The following is a 22,304-nucleotide window of genomic DNA, read 5'->3' on the forward strand; positions in this document are numbered from 1 at the left end:
TTGATTTATCAATCATATTCTTATAATCGCCAGCTCTGTCTTTATTCCTTCTCGTACATAAGTATTTATCTTTCCTCTTGACCCTCGTGAGATCTTCCACACACACACACACTCAACGTTCGACCACTTGTTATTTTTGCTACTACTATAACATATCCGATGATGTGAAAACTTCTCCCAACTTAGTCACATAATCTTGAAGTGTTTTAAGCGTTTCCACTACTTTTATTTGAATATTTTCTCCCAGATGTAGGCCCTCATCTTGTACCTTATAATCTTGAGGAGAATTTAGGATTACTTCTATCGCATCTGATCGACTTTCTTATTCAACACTTTCCCTCCTTCATTTAACTTATCTATTTTAAGATCTTATTCAGTTTTTTGAATCACTACTTCTGATTCTATTTATTTTCTCAATCCACTACATATCAAATCTAAGGCCTCTTACCTAACATTTTTACGCTGAACAATCCTTTCTCATGTTCAAAATATCCTTGGTATTTTTACAATTCAATTAAATGTTTTGAACTTTACATCTACTGTGTTCTGCTTCATATCATCTAGTCCTGCTTCCTAGTTGTCAGAAAATGCATCTTATATCTATTTCGTGATTTCAGCTCTGTTTATACATTTAGTCCTGTATTGTATTTTTCACTTCATCGGTATCTTCTTTCAACTCTTGTATACTTCTGGCAGAGTCATTTTGAAATTTCTCAGGAAGTTCGGTTTTGAGCCTTTGCTGATTATCCATTCTTATCTTGACTAATTTTCAGATCATTCTCTATTTTTGCTTGCCTTCCTTAAGCTTATTTGAGACTCTTCTACAAAATTTATTTGGTTTAGTTCTAAGTTCTCTTGAGTTTCCATAACATTCATTTCCAACTTTTCATGACTTTCTTTAAAACCCTTTCCAACTTTACTTAATCCTATTTGCAGATCCGGATTTCCCAATAGGCTTCATAGGCCCGGTCCTAGAGCGGCACTTTGATAGCGGTGACACGATTGTTTGTTTTAAATTTATAAGGAATATCTATTCTCGGATTTTCTCTTTCTTTCTCCGGACACACGAATGGAATGACTTAATGCAGTTGTATTGTAAATATAAGTTAACGAAGAATATTTCTTAAGAGAGATAGGCTAGCAGGGCTCGGAACTAGTTTACTAATTTGTTGTTTTCATTACCGACATTACAGTATTGTGCTCAGCCGGGTCGGCGATTGCGGCAAGAACGTGGAGCCTGCCGCTTGCTTTTCAAAGACGACAACGGCTTGGCTGCGTTCCAGGAACGCCGTTCCTTGTTACTGCCGGCATTGGCCGCATATCAAAAGCATATGAATCGCCTTGAATTGTTGAGAATTAAACTGTCGGCGCAAGCATTATTAAAGGGGTTTCGCATTGTACTATTCTACTGTTAGTTGCTCGAGAATATTATTCAAGAAGTAGGTAATGTGTCGCATCATTGGCAACATTTGCTATCTTTTGTTTGATTGATTGTGTTATTTCACTTCGCTTTTTGTTCCACTTTTGACTAATTTTTGAAGATGTGGATGAGTGATGATATAATGAAATTGATGAATTGACACACACAAACATCCATACCCAGGCCGGTATTCAAACCCGGGACCCCTGGCGTCGTAGCGCGAGCTATCTTTTGACTTAAAAGAACTAAGTACTTCACAATATTCCAATTTGATGCAAGAATTGGCAACAAGCTTTCACTTAAAATAATTAAGTACTTCACAATGTTCCAATTTTATGTTAAACAGAGATTTATTCTGTCAAAACACATATCTTCATAAATAGCTAATGAATAGATAACCCATATTTCTGCTTCGTGAAATTATATATATTTTTAAAATATTTCTTTCAAACGTGATTGAATTTATTTGATAAGTCATCTGGTAATTCCTAGTAAAAATTAATAATACATGTCTCCAATGTGTCCATGGAATAACCACAAAGCGGTCAGAAAAAGAGTTTGTCTTCTATTATAAAATTGAAATTTGTTGCATAATAGATAAGAATACACGTAATATATACATAAATATACGGTGAGTTTCACACTATTATAATTATAATTGTGATGCTTGCAATAGAATTATTCTAAAAAAATTGTAAAAGAAACCAATATATTATTACACATTACATGCAAGTCTGCTAACATTGTACAATCTGTGTGCCAATCCAAAAAAAAAAAAAAAAAAAAATTGTACCAGCTTGCGCACAGTAACCTCACAGTAACCTTGATTTTAGCATCAAATACCATTAATATTCTTTTAAGCCTTTTATTATATCTGATGTGAACCAACATGGATATGAAAGTTTTTTACATATTGGCCTTTTCAGTGCACACATTTCTACAATATAATAAATTATCTCGTAAAAAATAGTCTTAAGGCTTCATTGGGATTCTATTAAGTAGCCCATTTCACATTTTACAAGTGTTTGTATGAAATCTGCTCTCGCATAATTGCATACAGTAACTGGATTTGATTTTACATAAGTTTTTTGTTTTGTTTACAAAGACCTGGATGAGTGGTGATGAATGATGATGGTCTTCCTCAAGTAATGGGTGTAAATGTTTATTACTGGTCATGCTATCCCTTAGATTTGTCAGCAATAAATCTAGGGTTTTTTCCATGTTTATTTTTAACGTGAATAACTGATTTGAGGTTGCCCATTTATAAGAAGTTAGCAAGTGAGGTACTTATAAGTCCACCTTTTAATAAATGAAATTGATCAACTGTTATTGTCAGAATATTAAAATCTCCCACAATAATTATTTTGTGGCTATGCAGATTAGCAATCTCCTTAACAATTAAGAAAATCCTGCTGCTTTTTAACTGGTGGGAAATATACTGATATAAAAAATAACTTTTCTTTCCAATGGATATTATTTCTGTATTTTCTACTTTGACTTAAATTCCTCAACAATATTTGTTTTTCACAGCAACAAAGACATCTCCCTCTTCATTATGGACTAGATCTTGACGATAAGCATTGTACCGTTCATCTATGAACTCTCCATCGCATACACCTGTATTTGGCAAAGTTTTCGTCGGTATAATTACAACATAATTTTCGAGGGATACAGCAGAGTAGAGTTTAAGTAGTTTTGTATTTAACCCTCTAACATTCTGATTGTAAACAGATAGTTCATTAATTTTTTCCATTACATTAACGGGGTGACATCCTCAAGTAATTTCAATAATACAATGTTAGTGTCATCCTCTTTTTCCATAACTTAATCACTTTCACATGGTCTACCCATAAATAGGCATACTGTAGTTTATCTCAGTAAGAATGCGCTTTCGGTGCGATGTGAGGCTTTGGTTAACGTACATTTTTATCATTTTTGGTATAACCGAAAGGAACAGCATTTAAGAAATTTTTCACTTTTCTGCTCTGTAAAAAGGCTTCCTTGTGCACTCGCCTGACAAATTTTACAAGGATTCCACTGGAAGATTGATTAGGGTTTCCGAAACCTATGACAACAGTCTATCATTTCATGTTTGATTTCAATATGTAATGCTCTGCTCGCACAATAGTTTTTACTACATCAGTCGTATTTTCATTCAAGTCTTCATATTTCTGATGTAATACGACGATCATACTGATCTAATTCATCTAGTTGCTTCTGAGTATCCTTCAATTGTTTTTAGTTGCATTTTCAATTTTTAACTGTTCAATTTGTACATACCAAACAATTATTTATTGTCTTTGCCTGCTTTTTGATGAATGTTGAATTTTAATCCAGCTGTATGATGATGTGATGAAATTGATGAATGGGTGCTCACAAAGAACACCCATACCTAGAACCCTTGGCATCGTTGTGTGCTGTGCTAAGTACTCTAAACGGAGGTCGGCATGGTTTATAGGCCATTTAATTTGATCCACATATTGTGGTTTGAAAAAATTAAGATAGTGATGCACACTTTATGTTTGCTAATATTTGTTTCAGCAGGCATAAGAGCAGAAAATATGTCGTTATTTTCTTAACCTCTTTCGGTAAGAAATGCCAAATTTTATGTTTACAGCAAGTATTTTTGAATAATGCTACAGTACTAATCGGATATAGCAAGAGATATCTAGATAATTAAGTCTTTTTCAATAATCGTTTTACATAGCTCTTCTTGCATTGGATCAGTTCTTTTAGGAACGCAATAAGTGAAAGAGCAATCCCTATTGCAAAGATGTAGAAAGCAGATTGTATATGATGTAGTGAAATGCAAATATGGTGGTCTTCTTCCTGGACATGCCCTTCAGTGTAAAGGAGTTTGAGATTTGTGCGTGTGATGATATCCTTAAGCCATTTATCTAGAAGTCCTGATGCTTTGGCCCTGTCGATAAGTAGATTGAATCGGGATAAATATTGTGAATCCTTCTGAACTACAAATGATGCCAAGTTGGAACCTATGTGCTCATCCACGATGTGATATTTGTCAGAGGAGGACGTGTTGTAGTTGACAAGTGATAAATCCTCTATTACAGCCAGTTTGTCTAATTTGATCAAGTCATTCATGGCCATCTCCCTTCTTGGCTGCGGCAGGAATGTTCGGTAGACGTACGCCATGTTGGGATTGGTTGTTCCCCTGAACAACCCTCTCAGAGGTGCCAAACCAGTGAACGTTACTCCCAGTCTGACCAACTCATTTAGCGAGTTAATCTCTGGGAAGTATCTTGGCAAAGTCAGGCAACTGATTAAGGAGCCTTCATATAGAGAAGTGACAATTAGACTGAAGTAGGTGATGAGGAAGAAGACTGTTTTGCGTGACAATCCTCGGGGCTGTGGTACCGACACCTTCAGGAAGATTTGAAGAACACTTAAGAAGACTTCCATACTTGTGCATCGGCACTTACTCCATTTGAAATTCAGTGACAAGTACATTGCGACCCCTAGAATAACCAGCAAAACCAAAGAGGACAACCATATGCTTAACTGAAAAGGTAGATACAACGACATCCATTTGGGGAACGCCCGAGCCTTCCTGATGACTATCACAAAACGTGAAAAGTACATTGTGGACGTGTAGTCAACAACTTCAGTCCTATGACGGTACATGAACACCGCTGAATACCCAAAATCGACACGGTTATCTATCAGATCCCCAATCACTGAATCCCAAGAACCATTTGCCAATTTCTTTCCAGAATGCGTACCTTGGTGATGTATAGTGTGCACCGGCGTAAAATTCATATACCTAACGAATGCGTTAAACATCTCTCCGTAGTGACCAGTGTAGTAATTCCTTTGCTCTTTTCTTTCCATACCAATGAGAGGCTTTATGCCTTTATTACTTGCAACCACAATTCTATGTCCGTACATATTTTGGAAAGATTTACCGTTACCGGTTAATGAACCTACTTCCCCGCTTCCGCGCAGAACAATTGAAGCACTCTCTTCAAGAAAAGAACACCGTTGAGCCAAGAATATTCCCTTAGCTTGTATGTATCCAAGGATTCGAACATTGAAGATCTTCAACTCCCAGCACAGGTTTATAAATATTTCCACTTCCTCTACCTCTGATCGTGTCAGAGTGTTCATCACGATTATCACGAAATGACTTTTGCTGTTTCGAAGTAACAACTTGCGATATTTTTCGACGATTTTGCTTGCAGATTTTATGCCATCAACCATAATTACAGAAGACTCGCATCTAGGAAACTCCACATATGATTGGGTGCTTCCAGACACCGAACATTTATTAGAGCACAGGTCTTCCATCATTTTAACAATAACAGGTAGAGAGCGCCATTTTCCAAGATGAATCATAATTTCAGTGGTTCCCTCTGAATCTCTGCTATCAAGTAGCACTAGTATGTTTCCAGAAATGTGACTCAAGCATGATGATGTTGATATATAGTGTGGAATTTCGGAGGATGTATCGCTTCTTGCAACATCAACAAGGTATGGGTTTGCACTTACATATTTAGCTATTACCAAAAGGTAGAAAGTTAAAATATACTGTACCACTTCCACAGCCATTTGGGATGCTGAAAAATAGATAATTTTAATTACAGTAAATAATATGATTAAGACTTATCGTTTCCTTATTTTAGTTTCTTTCACCATAGCCATAATAGTGTGTAATTTTCAGTAAATTTGGAAGCCAAAAATGTGTTTTGTACTCTCATTTATTTTATATCGCTTACCCAGTAGGTCATACATAATTATGCAATGGAAACGTCATATTAGACAATTAATTTACTTCTAAAGCTCATAAAATATTTTGTAGTCAAATTATCAACAGAATTTGGAGTGCGCGTAAAATAGAAAAAACATATTTGTTCTTTTCATCCAGCATCTTGAACATCCATGCCCGATTTGTATTAAAAAGTAAAACCAAGCTATTGAACTGACATAATGGCACCCCTTCCACTCCTCCTAAGCTATGTGCTTTTTAAAAACGATTTTATTTTATTGTCGAGTTGTAGACCAAGTGATATCCAAAATTTTCTGCGATATTCTACAGTATATGGTCTAGAGTCATTTTGATCTCCGCACTGATGCATTTCATTCGGAAAATATACTAGATATACACACCACAAATAGCTTTCACTATGTAGAACCAATTGAGGATCGTTTGTCGTCTATGAAAAATATCTTAAAACGTGTAGCAGGGTGAGATATTTTATGTTACAAAATAAACTTCTGTTTTGCAATTGCAATATACAATTTATTTTGTACAGCTTTAAAAACTAATGCTATATAGTGTCTGTATTTGATTAAACCATATAAGTTACACTTGAAAGGTAATACATTTCAACAAGTAATTTGGTGTTTATGTTATGAGAATTTTGACACGGCAAGATATTAATACACATACGAAACGTGCTGCAAGTTCCATGTGAATAGTGGCTGTTGTCACCGAAATTAATCGAATTAAATAAACAAGTACGTCAATACGTAAGCATGTTTCTTGTGCATGTTAATAACTTGGCGTTATTCTAGAATAATTTTAATCTACCCAATGTGAATTAGTGTGTGCGTGTACAGTCAAGCATTTTCATGCTAGATATGTAAGTATGCTGCATATCACCTACTTCCGTCAATATCTCATTAGAAATAAAGGAAACAACTGTTTCTAGAATGAGGGAGGATAATGACGGGAAGAAGAAGATGAACAAAATATATAAGATTTGCAGACGACATGGCCTTGTTAGCGAAACGCGAAATAATAGTGAACAGTGTGTTAGAGAAGGTTAATTCCTACTGGGAGCAGTATGTAATGGAAAAAAAATGGGAACAAGAGAAAGGCAATGCATTAGAATAACACCAAGGAAAAACTGACGTGAATTCAAAGTGAAAGAATGGAGCAAATTGATAGCGTCAGGTTCTTACGATATCATAAATGGTGGTATTTGTGTAGTTGCGTTCAGGAAGTCAGTGAGGATGGCCACGACGAAGGAAGCTTTTAATAGAATAAGAGTTTTGAGGATCTATGAGCACCGAACTAAGGAAGAGACTGATGGAGTGTCTTGTGTGGAATGTAGCATTGTATGACGTGTAAACTTGAACGCTATGAAGAAATGAGGAAAACCGGCTCGAGTATTTAGCAAATATTACGAAGAATGGAGTGGCTAAAATGGAACAAAGAAATGGAATCGCGCTGGCAAGAGTTGCTTAAAATAAAGAGCAGTGCTGGAATTGATCAAGAAGATATAAACATGACTGGAACAATGGCTCAGGAGAAATTTTCGGCTTCAAGATACAGCAAGAAAAGAGTTCCACGAAGATTGATAGATGGTATTAAATCAGTGGGCCCTGCTATAAAGGTCTAGAGGTTGCATTGATAACCTTGATTATATGGCAGAGAAAAATGAATGAAAAGAAATACATAATAGTTAAAATGTATACATACCTCACTGGTTGTTACTGGCGCATAAGTTTCAAAACGTTCAGATGGTAGTATACACTCTTTTCTGTGAATGATATGTTTCAACAAATCAACAGAGAGAAAGATCTAAATGTGTGAACATGAAAGCGGTCAGTTTAAACTCCTCCTGAACTCCACATTGAAAGAAATCCGCAATTCTATCGCTTACTTATATCACACATCGCTAATGTACTTAACTTGCACTTAAATGGAATACATTAGCTTTCTACATAATTGACGAAGTTGGGAATTAGTTTTTTCGTACATAACTTGGGAGAAACCTGCCGTAACAAAGCAAAGCACTTAACAGTAATTCCAACAATCCATTAGAAATAGAAGGTGAGATTGGCAAAACTGATATACTATATACAATGCATTTTGCAGATGGAATGGCACAGTGCTTTGCACATGCATGCACATGCATGGTCTCGCTGATGTGTGCAATTAAAACAGAGGGTGAGTCAAATGTCCCTGACCACACCTTATAAAATGAAAGGGAGTGTATATTGCAGCAATTGGTTATGGTAGTAATATGTTAGGTCTAGGGGGGGGGGGAAACATTTTGGTGCAAGTCATGACAACGTCCGCCATCTTGGATCCAACTTCGTTTCTTTAAATGGGAAAGGGGACATGTGGGGTATGGTCTTGGGCTAGAATTTCACCAGGATTTCAGTGGTGAAGTCAGATTTATGAAAACTTTAATGATAAGGAAGTTATGGGCATATGAAAGTGATAATTACGTATCATTTGCAGGTGCTGAACCATGCCATTGACCAAGCCCGAACGAATCCAGATCATCAAGCTTAGCGGGAGGGGGTGGCAGAAGTGCCCGTGCTGTAACTCGTGATTTCAACGAACGGAACCCTCAACGGAACCCAGTGTCGCACGTTACAGTGTCCGAATTGCTGACCAGGTTCGAAGAGAGCGGTACAGTCCAGGACAGGCCATGATCTTGTAGACCCAGAACTGCCACTGAATAAGGAACAGTTACGGCATCGTTCGCCAAGTCTCCGCAGCGCAGCACACGTCGAATGTCTGTGCAATGTGGTGTCAGCCAGAGTTCCATTTGCAGTGTGTTAAAGATGGTTAAGTGGCATCCGTACAAGCTGCAGCTGCAGTACCATCTCCCTGAGACGACCCGGATAGGAGAATGCAGTTTTGTGAATGAGCTGTGGAGCAAATTCGCCAGGACCCACACTTTGCACTGCATATTCTGTATTCTGATGAAGCCGATTCTTATGTGAATAGGGAAGTGAATAAACAGAACATGCGGTATTGGACCTCCGAAAACCCGTTGTGGAGAGATCCGAGCAATATGGTTGGTGCCGGGGAGGTTATGGTGTGGGCCGGGATCTGAGGGACACGTATAATTGGTCCATTCTTCATTCATGACAATTTAAATGTAGAGGATTACTTGCAGTTGTTACAAGAACACATTTTTCCGTCAGTTTTGACGAAGGATGGCAGCTTCCCCATATATTTTCAGCAGGATGTCACTATCTGGACCTCCAGTTCCCTGGTCGATGGATTGGTCGACGTGGGCCAGTGGAATGGCCTTCCCGATCACCAGATTTACCCACTCGATTTTTACTTCTGGGGTCATGTGAAGTCAATCGTGTATGCCGAAAAGATTCGGGATATGGGTCACTTGGAGCAACGGATACTGGATACCTGTGCACAAATCAAACCTGAGATTCAGAGAGCATGGGAGAACCGTCTCAACCTGTGCATAGCACAAGGACGGCATATTGAACACATTGTGTAACTTTCATATGCCCATAACTTCCGTATCATTAAAGTTTTCATAAATCTGACTTCCTGGTAAAATTCTAGCCCAAAACCATATTCCACATGTCCCCTTTCCATTTAAAGAAATGAAGTTTGATCCAAGATGGCCGACGTTGTCATGACATGCAACAAAAAGTTTCCTCCTAGGCCTAACATTTTACTACCATGACCAATTGCTGCAATCTACACTCCCTTTCAATTTTATAAGGGGTGGTCAGGGACTTTTGACTCACCCTGTTGAAAAAAATCAATGTGACCTACTTTATGACGTCATCGCAGACCTATAGCCATAGTTAAAAAAAAACCTTTCTTTTAAGTCAATCTTTCTGCAGCATAGACTTGTCCCAAAAACACTCGGTAGTTCCATTAATGTGGAATTTATTTAAGAATTAAAACAGCCTGGGTCCTTGAAACCAGAGCCTCACCGATACGGCATGCTGGTCACTTCTGCAGAACTATTCATTCTGAGCAACTGTTCCGAATGTTCAGGATTGTTCCTCTCGAAAGTGACCGTTTTCATCAACTGGCGTGGCCATGTTGAATTGTAAGTCGAAGACATAATCAACGAAGTTCGATTCTGTGTGAGTGAACATCGCAATGGGGCTTAAGACATTTTCTTCAATGTCGGGCATTGTTCTTCGTTGTACAACGTGAGCTATGACGATTTTCACAGAATCTGCTTTCTCCAGTTGCGTTTCACTTGCTGCCGTCATCCCTATTTTCCCAATGAACTCGCCCAGTTAGCGCACACGTAATGCGTCAATGGTCACGACTAACGCTCACTAATTACAACTCTAGGTGAAATTGAACAGCCACGGACACGTTTGGGTTGTTACACTCTCATTAACTGTAAATAGAATCGTTACAACCCAAAAGTGCCCCTGACTGTACTCTTGTATAAATTGGCAATGCAATTTAGTCGGTTTTTGAGGGTACACATCAGGAAAAAGAACTTGCGCAGACCCGCGACTCTGTGCATCGTACTCCCGCTGGAGGGGAGAAGCAGAGTAGAGCAGGCTTCCTTATGGCACGAGTTGAATCGACGGAGGGGAAGGTGCGCGAAGGATTTAAGCTGAAAGTTCTTTTGTTTGTGATCGCTCTATAGTATGTGACCTTGATTCTCGTCTGAGGTACTTGGTCGTAGGATACATAAGTATGTATTTTTATGTAACAACTTTGACATAAAGGGGGCATTCATGACTCTTAAGTAATGGTTTTTCAGTGGAAATGGAGCTAATTATTGTCTTTTTCTCTTTAACAGAGAACCAGTAAGCGGGGATAAAAGCTCTACGTATGGTTAGAAAACGTACAGTAACAAAAGGAGTGGTATGTATATTATTTTTCATTTTTGTTATAGTGATAATAACATTGTCACAGTAAAGATTTGGCATACTTTAATTTTTGACAATTTAAGTAAGAGTTAACAAATATCACTGTGTCAAGTCACAGTGCATGATATTCAATAGACAATAGATATCATTTATCTTAACAGGAAAGAACTTGGACAATCAGAGATCAAAACACCATGCAACGGTACGACGTGTTGATTGCACAGTTTTGATGTTTTCTCCAGAAATGAATCAAACACGAATATTTAATTAAGAGAATACGGAATTTTGATACAGTTCAATTCAAAATCGGCATTATCTTTAATTTAAAAAACACCCTTAAGAACGTTTAATATTATGTTATTAATTTTTCCAAGCTTTCTCCTATCGACTTTTAAAAATATAGTGCAGATTTATATTTGACTATGTCAGACTGAGATACCACTGCAAAGTAATAGATAGTTGTTATCTATGTTTTGTAACTTTTTTAATTTTTCAGCAACTTAGTATTGACGTCAGGTATTTCAAAAGTAACAATTCATCTTTAAATACTTTACGTAATTCTAAAATTAGTACGAGATACACTTCCATATATGGAATACAAATTTTGGTTTCAATTACAGTTTTCTCGAAATGGCTATCGCCGGACCCTGTGGTGGAGTGGTTAGCACATCGCGCTACGACGCCAGGGGTCCCGGATTCGAATCCCAGCTCGTACATGGATGTTTGTGCTTGTCTGTCCTGAAATAGAAATTTGAGTGAAATGATATGAGTGAATGAAGTGTGATGGGAGAAGCTTCCGCGTAGGGGCTTTCCTTTAAACAAAAAAAAAGAAAAAAAAGTGGTTAGCACATCGCGCTGCGACACCAAGGGGCCCGGGTTCGAATCCCGCTCGGGCTTGGTTGTTTTTGAATGTCCATTCATCAATTTCATCACTCATCCCCCCATCTTCGCAAATTAGCCAAGAGGCACAAAACGCGAAGTAAAATAAACTAAATCAAATAAAAAAAAATAATCGAAATGGCTATTTAAAGTAACTACATTAGGGACTTTAGGGCAACAGGGATGTCGTGGGAAATGTCGCCTAGAAAAACATAAAGAATTGGCTTATGGATATTTTTCCGTTTGTGGTTAGTCGTGAGACCACAGCACAAATTCTTGTTTTCTCGTATTGGTGGATGTCATATCAGTTGCTCATAAAATAATATAAAGAAATATGGATCCCGGCTGGCCAGTATGTTACTAGTGCTCTCGAGGAATTCGATTTCGAGAAAGCCTTCGATGAGGCGAGCCATTCTCTTATTTTTTCACCGATCTTATGAGGACATTTTGCAGTAAGTGAGGAGCCAAGGATGGTCTCAGGAAACATATTCGACTTCCCTTGTACCTTATTGAGGAAATCCATCCAACATCCGAAGGTTCCCGAGCGATATCGATCCAGCATCCGTTCTTCCTTTTCTTCATCATATGCACATTGCTTGTCCCTTAGCAGCGAGAAGAAACTAGTGATTTAATATCCTGCGAGTCGAAGAACTCGAGTGCAACGTTGCGGATATCAATTTACGGGCCCCGCGTAAATGGGGAGAAACCAATAGAGAATGTTTAGCATGAGGAAGACGCATCTTGGGATAAGTAATAGGAGATGCTCCGCAAGGAAGGAAGAAAAGGCACGCCTCGAGAATAGCCATCACGAGCAACATTTTTCATATATGTTTACCGCGAACCATATTGCTTTGCTGGTTAATATATACCACAAAGCCACCCCTCTTCGTTTACGCGGAGACGGAAAATTTAGTATTAAATCTTGGGATCTTTATGAAATTTCCTTCGCAGATCTTCCAGCAAAGAAGCAGTTTTGAAGACACTTTCATTCCGTTCTTTACTTTAACTTTAATGACCACTCTTACCTTCAGTTTCATCTATTTAGCGCACATTTATATGTGGTTTTATCTTGGTATTATATTTTTCACATGCTTGATCATTTTCATGCATAGTGGGATGCATAAATATTACCAAGTAAATTGTAGCTATGTCACCATGTTCATGTACTTTATTTTGCCCAATGAAAGCTTCAAGAATTCAAACAAAGTCCGAATGAAGCTGCTGACAACTTCTGCACCAGCATGCATATAAAAGCTGTTCCTTAAAAACATGCAGGATTCAAGAAAAATGAATGATAATAGCAATAAACAATTTGGTGTGCGCTACTTCTAATTGCTGGTAGCCACACTCACTACCCGTCATGAGTTCATTGGCTGAGCTAGCTCGAATCACTACTTGTTTTCGTTCGCCCGCCCGCCCTGAGACGTAGTGTAGTTTATTTATATTTTTTCTGTAAAGTTTCATGTTACACTGAAACTGTAACTTGATTAACAAATAGGACAATTATGGTTCAAGGTAAATAATATATATGTTACAATCGAGTAGAATAATACCCTTACGTCCACCACATCTGTGAATTTAATCTGGAACCTATACTCTATCCCGGGAATCCCTGGAGCAAGGCTAGAGACCTGCACAAGACCCGGAAGAAACCCGTCTGCGAGGAGGCGCGCCTACAATAATATGCAACACGCACGTCAAGCCCAGGTGTTCGACATCGCGCAAGCGATCTTCACGTCTCAGTTGTGCACAGGCATCGATGCCTGCCAGGTTTTTCTATTACCCGGGTCTTCAGAAGACCCGTGAGACTCGATGTAGTTCTTGCAGCTAGACGGCGAGCACTACTGTCAGTGTTGCCAACGGCCATTATATTTCACTACGCATGGAAATATTTGAATTTCTGCTAGGCGCAGGTGCCTTGAGGTTGTATAATCATTGGCGTAGCAAGGGGTGAGCGAAGTGGGCGACCACCCTGGGCCTCGCGCATGTAGGGGCCTCGCGTCCTATGAGGTTGATACGAAAAACGTAATAAATGGAATTGAGAAAGATAGAAAAGGCTAATTTTTGTGGGCAATACAATTAAAACATTTTTTTATCTGGCTTTTATTCTAGTTTAACGTTATAATTTGAATGAATACGTCAAATCAGAGGCGGGCGGGAGCTTCCAAAAAGTCAAAACAATTCTCATTTCTCATGTGAAACATTAACGCAAAAATTGCTTGGACATTTTTATCCATTTATTATTTTCTTGAATAAAAAGCGCTTTGTCTTGGCTTTTCTTCCGTCTTGTGACCTTCCATAGCCTACCCGATTTTAATATGTTAATGATAAAGTACCTCAAACTGCCACGGAGCAGTGGCATTTAATGCTTCCGGTGTTTTAAACTGAAGAAGGGTATGGATAAAATTAGCAGTTCTTCCTTCCTACCTACAACTTCAGATCCAGCTATTGCCCTCTGTAACGGGCACGAGATGATTTATCTTCCGAATTTCTTGATCAAGTTCTACGTTTCAGGAATGTGCTTAAATCTGAAATCAAGTGCTTTGGCAAAGTTTCTTCTCCTTGATAGCTCTACACTAGCTTCCAGTGTTCTCTGTATCCTGTACCGCCTTCTGTTTGTTTCCTACTCTTCAAGTAACAACCAGGAAAAAAGAACTATCTTTCTCAAAATTGAAAGTTAGGAAAAACTTCTGGAAGGTAGTGTCGAATGGCATGATTCAGCCCAAATTTACCGGACTCAGTAATCTCACTCTTGAACGAGAAAGGGCAAGATCTAATTTAAAAGTATCATTCGCTGCCCAGAAGCCCGCTTTCTGTTAAGCATGGTGGTTTGATTTAAATCAAAATTTAAATTGGGGAATTCTATTTTTAAAAAATCACTTATTGAAATCACTTTAAATAAAATTACAGAATAATGTACACAAGAAATTTGTAGATATCAGAATCACTTTTTCTGAAAGTATATTAATCTCGTATTCATTTAATGGTGTTTATTATGCTCTAAGAAAGGAAATAAAGGAAACAAAATATATGTCCTGATGGGGTGAAGCTCATACGAAAATAAATGTAATATGTCATCTAAAAAAAACCCACTTAAATTTCCCTTGATTTAAAATTCAATAATTTTTATAAGCAAAAATAGCACATTTTTTAAATAGAATAATATAGAAAATACTAATCACGTTAAACCGTAAATAGTGTCATTTTCATTAAACTGTAAATAAATATGGCAGCTGATATTTGGCTAACTAATATGTTGTAATATGTGAAAATTCAAAGATAGAGCATCGATTTGTATAATTATTAATGTAAGTGTAGCCACAACCAGCCATTCTAAGTAATTACATACATTCCCTGGAAGATTCTGACTGTACTTGAGGGACCCAAATTTGTTTCTTCCGGACGCGTACTTTGCGATTTTGTTACGCCGCTCCATCAAATATTTAATATTACAAGAACATTAAGACGTAACAACAAAATGAGATTCACAATTATTATTATCATCTAAGCCCTAAAATTCAAAGTAAACTGGTACAATTAATGTGCAACAAAGTCAAAATTGCTAATTAAAAAAGTCAAATTAGCTATATCAATTGATTACACCAAAGATTTCACATTTATGGGGCAAATTACTATCGTTTTATGATTTGTTGACGTTGAAACCGATTGTGTCGAAGAGTAGGTAGATACTTTGGGCCCCTAGACAGAATTGTGGTTTAGCGCAGCCCCTCCCACCCGCTCTATCAAGCACAGACATTTTATGTGCGTCCTTCGATATTTTCTACTTAAGCCATGGTTTGTGACATTTACATCCTACAAATTTTGAAATGAGGAAACAAAGAACGACTCATTAAATAATATATACGTTATATTTAAAGGTTCTTAGTTTGTATTTCTGATTTTTTTAAAAGAAAATTTAGCATATTTAAGGATATTCCAGATGTCTTACTGTCTAAAGAACATCTTAAAAAACGTACTATTACTACTGCCTTGGTTAATGAAAATTCCAGCAGCGTGTTAATGTAGCTCTGCCAAGTGTAAATTTCTCTGTCGCGTACTATTAAATATAATTTTCGTCAGAAATGAATTATTATTATAGGCTTTTATATAAATATAATAATTTGCTGCCTTGATGACTGTATATCGATTCACATTGATATTTCAAACTTAAAGAACGGATGGAGCCTTGCATTTTAATCTCGTCCAGGGCCTCGCGATATGTTGCTACGCCACTGAACCTAAGATTTTTGTAACTTCTCAAATTAGTTTCATTATTATGTCAAACCAACTACCACATATTTTCCAAATTTGTTTCGAAGGTCTTCAAATAGGTTTTTGTGTCTTGTTCATTTTATGTCACTTTTCTGGTCTTGAAATCGTAAATCTCCTCTCGGTTTCATTTTTACGTTGTTCGTTTGTTGAAATGTGTAAATAGCATTGCTTGCTATTTGCACCCGTATGAAGATACAAGCTAACAATAATTATATTTTGCATCGTATTACTATCAATGCGGTCTGTAGAACTAGATAACTAGAAACAACTTTTTTTTGTACTGGGTACAGAGTCTGAAGATAACCTTGCTAGAAGGTTGAAACGTTACGTTTAGTTTATGTTTTAAAATAAAATAAATTTCCGCGTTGGTCAGCATATTGAGTTTTTCATATCATGTAAAGAAGGCTTACTGGTGTTTCAACAACACGAGCGAACGACGATTTGTTGAAAGAGATGACAATATTCAAAAACCTTTTATAATGCAAATTCTGATTTCATGTTCCATTTTATGGACCATCGTGCCTTAGTGTTGGGGGGGGGGGGGCAGGAACCTTGAGCAACTAATTTGGATATTGAATTGGCAAAATTACACTAGAGAGAAAATCTGTTTGATTGATTGATTCATTTATTTGGTCAATTTATGCACAATAAGGCTAATCGGGACTGGACCTACAGTTTAAAGTGGGATCCGAACCACCATGTACCTCCACCTGGTATCGAACCCTTGATCCCTTGATTACAAGGCGACAACACTACCACTGCGCCATAGGGGAGCACCCCTCCCCCCGCAAAAGTATAATGTAGATCAACCACCAGTAACACAAAGTCCAAAATATTTACTATGGCACTTTTTACAAAGCTTGGTTCGTACTCCTTTACAGGTGTCAGCAGTGGCGGTAATTAGGGGCGGGGCCGAGAGAGTGCAGTTGCCTCCCCCCCCGACTTTTTGAAACTTTTGCACAACGCTAACCTCATGTATCAAGGGAAATTAAACTGCCCTTGCCCGACCCCCCCACTTTTGAACCTTGGCCCCGTAGTTTTGGAACCCAATCGCCGCCACTGGGTGTGAGGGATACAAATGTTTTCTAGCAAGGAATAAATGTCTGCAATTTCAAATTGATAAAAGTGATGAACATTTTAAGTGCTCCTAGAACAGTTTAGAATCTAAAAATTGGCAAAGGTGACTTCGTGACTCATGTATCTGGAGACGGTGCAAAACCGGAATGAGCGTTCGCTGAAGATAAGCGAGCTTCGTCTTGCAAGGCCTTCCAGTTAGCCGTGGGCTTTCGATGCTTGACGGGTCAAAACTCAGGTCTGTAGTTTTACTCGTCCGCCCGACCAGCCAGGCGGGCCTAGTAAGCGATTCTGACCGATATGCAGCCCTCTGAGCAAGGCCGCGCAGTAAGGAGAGAGAGAGAGAGAGAGAGGACGAAGCAAAGCAATAGCGGAGACCGGGGTGAGTTGAGCATGTTTTTATGTTTTAATTTTGCAACTCTTATATACTTTCTACTATTGATAAAATGCTACGAGCAATACCTGTAGTCTCCTTGACCACTGTGAATTTTTATTTCACCATGATGCTAAAACATGTAAAGTGATTGCTTGTTTTTTCGAAGCGTGTCAGTATTGTCAATTCACCTCGTGTATGGGGTGAGTTTACTATATGTGCGGGGTCAGTTGACAATATGTGTAATTCTACCCCATGCATGGTTTGGAATATTTTATTTCAAACAATACGCTGCCTTAAAAATTACAGATTACAAAAATGTTTTCAAATGAACAGTATAACATGAGACATAAATGTTCAAAACTTTAAGAAAAACGTTTACTAAAGTGTTTACTGAATTTTTTGCCCAGTGTTTATTGTTATATCACAAATACAAATGCAATATACTGTCCTATAATCCTAACCTAATATATATTATTACAAACAATGTGTCTATATGCTAATACGTTTCTGATGAAACAATTAATTGAAGAACAATTTTCTCAATAGGCCTACAGTATTGTCAACTAACCCCTTCCTTCCTATTGTCAACTCACCCCGATCGCCATATTGGACTTTCTGGTCATGCCGCTGCTAAACATTGCAGTTTAACAAAGTATCCGAATGTAGTATCGGTATCGGTCTTCTGGATAGCCTTAGAATAAACTATGTGCTTACTTTCTTTGAAAACGTATAAGAAAGAATATAGAGTCGAGAAAATTTACTTCGCAAGTAAGAATTGATGTTATTTGTCATGCACTAGAAACTTTGTGAACAAGACATTTAACTTCTTAGTTGTGAGTTGGTTCTAGAGATGACACATATTTACAGTAACCTGCAATGTTGCCAACTCTTGACTGGTGGGAATAAAATGCACTTTGTCAACTCGCCCCTATGGGCAACCCCCCTCCCCGGTCTCCCCTACTCGCTGCCGCTAAGGTTAGAACTTCAGTCGCTTCCTCCCCCCTCCACGCAAATGCCTTCCCTCGCACATATTCATTGGTCGAGTTCTCTCGAGTTACTACTTGTGCAGAGGCATCGCACGCTCCAGAAATTCCAGGGACAGAATGGTCGGCGATCCTGGTGTACAGTCTGCTGCGGAGGTGATGGTGAGCTACGCCCACGCAGGGATTCGAAACCGGCATCCTTTGATTACAAGGTGACAGTACGGTATCCGGGAAGACCATTTAAGAGTAAGGGGACATTCTTAAAACTCTCGTTACTATATCGACGATTCCTATACCGGAAAGTATATAATCCAGAGTTCGATTCCGCGTGGTGGAACATTTATGTCATTTGGTACTCGATTTAAACTGCAGGTTCAGTTCTCAATAGGCTATAATTACTTCCAAGTGAACTGCAAATAATATTTTGTTTGTTTCGTATTCTATGACGTCAAACAGCTTGGTGTGTTGGAGCGTGGAGAAGTTTTAGAACAACACGAGGCAATTATCACGATTCGTGAAACAAAGTCTCTTTTACACCTCTTCCACAAAACAACATTGGGTCCTCCTATCAAAGCTAAATACCAGGAACCGTTAAGGGTCTAAGCTATTATTTCCCTCCCACTTAGCTATGCACTTCGGGAAAGAGTTATAAAATTCAGTTGACGCCTTGGATGCTGGGGAAGCGGCAGTGCGCGAAGTCTCATTGTGTTCGCCTCTCGACAATGTTCAATCAAGCATTCCAGACTTCCTCTGCAATTAGTCTAATTAAGAAAGCCGCAACCAATAATTGCTCCCCTGACAGAAAATACGAGCAATTACTCTTCAGTGGCTATGATAATGAGTGCCTGTGAGACGGAACGAAATGGCAGCGAACTTCAAAGGGGAAGCTTTCTTTTCGGTCGTTATTGAAGCTCTGTGATAAATTGCAACAATGAGGTGGCAATCGTGCTGGTTTTCGTCAGGATTTTCGGTAATCAAGGAAGCGATAAGAGAGTGTGCGCTCGTGCATGAATATGCTGTAGATTTATCCAGCATTAATTGCTCGTACAGTTGCGAGAAAAAGCGAACTGGATTTATCTACAAACCCCGTATAATTAGGCAACCCATATCACACGCCAAATATACCGATTGCATACCATGCAAGGATATCCGTTACGATGGAGAAGGACAATGAGGAAGGACTCTTTCACAAGGTAGACCGTCTGTTTTTTTCTTCCTTTTGTCATCATGAAAAAAGCTTTTTTTCCCATGTTTTATTTGTAATCATGACGTAGTTATTGTAAAAATGATTGTAGGAAAGATATTTGACTTGACAGGCTCCAAAGGTGCTCAGTAAGAAAGATAAATCTATTAAATAGATATAAAGTTATATTTAATATGAAAGTTTGTTAGACCCCTCTTTCACGTGGTGCAACCTGGACAGGAGGATCTGGTGTTTGGACTAGCAGCGAGAATAATCACACGTCGGACTTTTTTTCGTGTCCTATCAATTGCCCTTTCATCTCATCACCATTCATCTTCGCGATTAGCCAAAAGTACAGAAAGGCGTAGCAAAATAGGAAATCAATGATTGAATCAAAGGTGGTTAGTATTGTGCAGGAACGGGACCAGACCTTTCGAAACCTCGAGACAAATCCTAAAAAAAAGGTAAAGTGTTCCCCTGTGCTTAGCACCACGCCATGAAGGCGTATAGGGGGTGTGGGGGTAACGCCCCACACTTTCTTGATCCGGTCGTGAGTTGGGGTGATGTGATCAGCACCACGCCCCTGACCGCCTTTACCCCCCAGGGCTTCCCCCGGGTACCATGTTATTCGACGCTGGGTGGACGCCGGGGCCGCTTCCAACGTTAGAAAAGTTCCAGGATTTGAACCGGCCGGGGATCGAACCCGGGACCTTTAGCATGGTAGTCAGACGCGTTACCGACTGAGCCACCGCGAGACAAATCCTAGAACTCAATAAATTGGAATGTAATGAGTATATACTTGGATACAATTTTCGACCTTAGAAACATAGCCGACCTACATGGCCAAGTGGTTAGCACAGCACGCTACGCTTAACACCAGAGGCCCTGGGTTTGAATCCAGGCCTGGGCATGCGTGTTCTTTGTAAATGTTCCTTTATTAGTTTCATCTATTACAATCACTCATTCTCATATTTGCGATTAGCCAAAAGTTTCAGAAAGGCTAAGTAAAGTAAACCAAATAAAATAAAAGTTATAGCTTGGCTGCGTAATGTGAATAATCCTTGTCTGGTTACATAGACGAGAACGAACGAGCCTTCTTCATTTACGAGATAGAACTGTGACAAATCTAGTCTCGTCACCAGCAATAGCTTTCAGGTTATATTTCAACTGTTCAGAAAGTTGGGACGGCAGGTTGGAATCATTCTATACGGTGTAGAACATAAACATGTATTCCATGCGCATCGATGGAAAAACAATGCACAATTTCGGGCGGCGATTGGGTAGAAAGTAGGAGGAAACGAAACGTGCTCGCAGTACTGAACTGGCAAAGGAATATGTGGCGGAATAATGAATGGAGATGTGAATCGCAGAAATCACGCTTCTAGTTTTCCAAGCTGGTTTCCAAGTTATACGATAAACTTGTGGAAGTAAAAGAAATCCGACTTCGAGATAGATACGCGTCCGGGGACGATGCAATTTGAATTGTAAAGGGACACAGTATCGAGTGAGATACTCAGATGGGATATTTACAGCGTCTAGGTAGCAGCCAGGATGGAGTTGTCTTTTGCCGGTTGTACTTTGATGGTCTCCTTCGCTCTTCCTCAATGTGTGCGCAAATGAGGTAGATCGAGAAATAAAACAGAGAGAGAGAGAGAGAGAGAGAGAGAGAGAGAGAGAGAGCGAGAGCGAGGAGCACATATGTACAGAGAGGAAGAGAGAGTACAGAGAAGGAGAAACAAGGCAAACCTAAAGATATAGAAATACAGATACAGGCATGCAGAAAGTGAGGGAGGCACACAGATGGAGGAAGAGAGAGAGAGAGAGAGAGAGAGAGAGAGAGAGAGAGAGAGAGAGAGAGAGAGAGACGTGCAGAGAAAGGAACAAACAGAGGAAGCAGGAGAGAGAGAGAGAGAGGGGTCAAAATATACACAGAGAGAGGAGGGGCAAAGAAGAGAGCACCCTACAGAAAATGAGTTTATTAAGTGCACTTTATAGACAGAAAGGTTAATCGAGACTGGACCTACAGTTTAAAGTGGCAGCCAAACCACTATGTGACTCCACCAGGTATCGAACGACAGGGAATTAATACATCGACTATCTTCAATTTCAGTGTATCATCACTCATCCTCATCTTCGCTGTTAGCCAAAAGTGGCAAAAAAGGGAAGTAAAAGAAACCAAATTAATCAATCATGTACAAAGAGAGTGACTGACACGATAGACAAATATAGAAAGAAATTGAGTGATTGCCAAGGAGAGAATGAGAGAGCAACTGATAAGGACAATGAGACAGCGATTGATAGACAAATATATGCAGAGAAAGAAGAGAGAACGACTTATAGTCAAAGAAGAAAGGGATGAAGCCGTTAGGAAAAGAAAGACACCAGGACAGAATGAGAGGAGGATAGACAAAAGAAAAGAAAGAAATAGGGTACAGATAGGATAAGAGAAGTGGATTGGGCAAAAGAGAAATGGAAAGATACAGCGAGACGGAATTTTCCTTTACCACTAGGCTGGCTGTGAACAGCATCTGTCGCCTTGAA

The 22,304-nt window shown here is 38.8% G+C and overlaps 1 long non-coding RNA gene across 1 annotated transcript in view; it reads left to right on the top strand.

Annotated features, from left to right (window-relative positions):
- The window catches only part of LOC145988949 (uncharacterized), a 436,658-nt gene that overhangs the window by 99,319 nt on the left and 315,035 nt on the right, over positions 1–22,304 (top strand). The window contains exon 2 of the long non-coding RNA XR_014441804.1: positions 10,927–10,991. This is a non-coding gene — a long non-coding RNA (uncharacterized LOC145988949). The remainder of the gene's footprint in view (positions 1–10,926; positions 10,992–22,304) is intronic.

This window comes from Lepisma saccharinum, chromosome 1 (genome assembly GCF_977018435.1).
Source record: "Lepisma saccharinum chromosome 1, izLepSacc3.1, whole genome shotgun sequence".
Taxonomy (NCBI): domain Eukaryota; kingdom Metazoa; phylum Arthropoda; class Insecta; order Zygentoma; family Lepismatidae; genus Lepisma; species Lepisma saccharinum.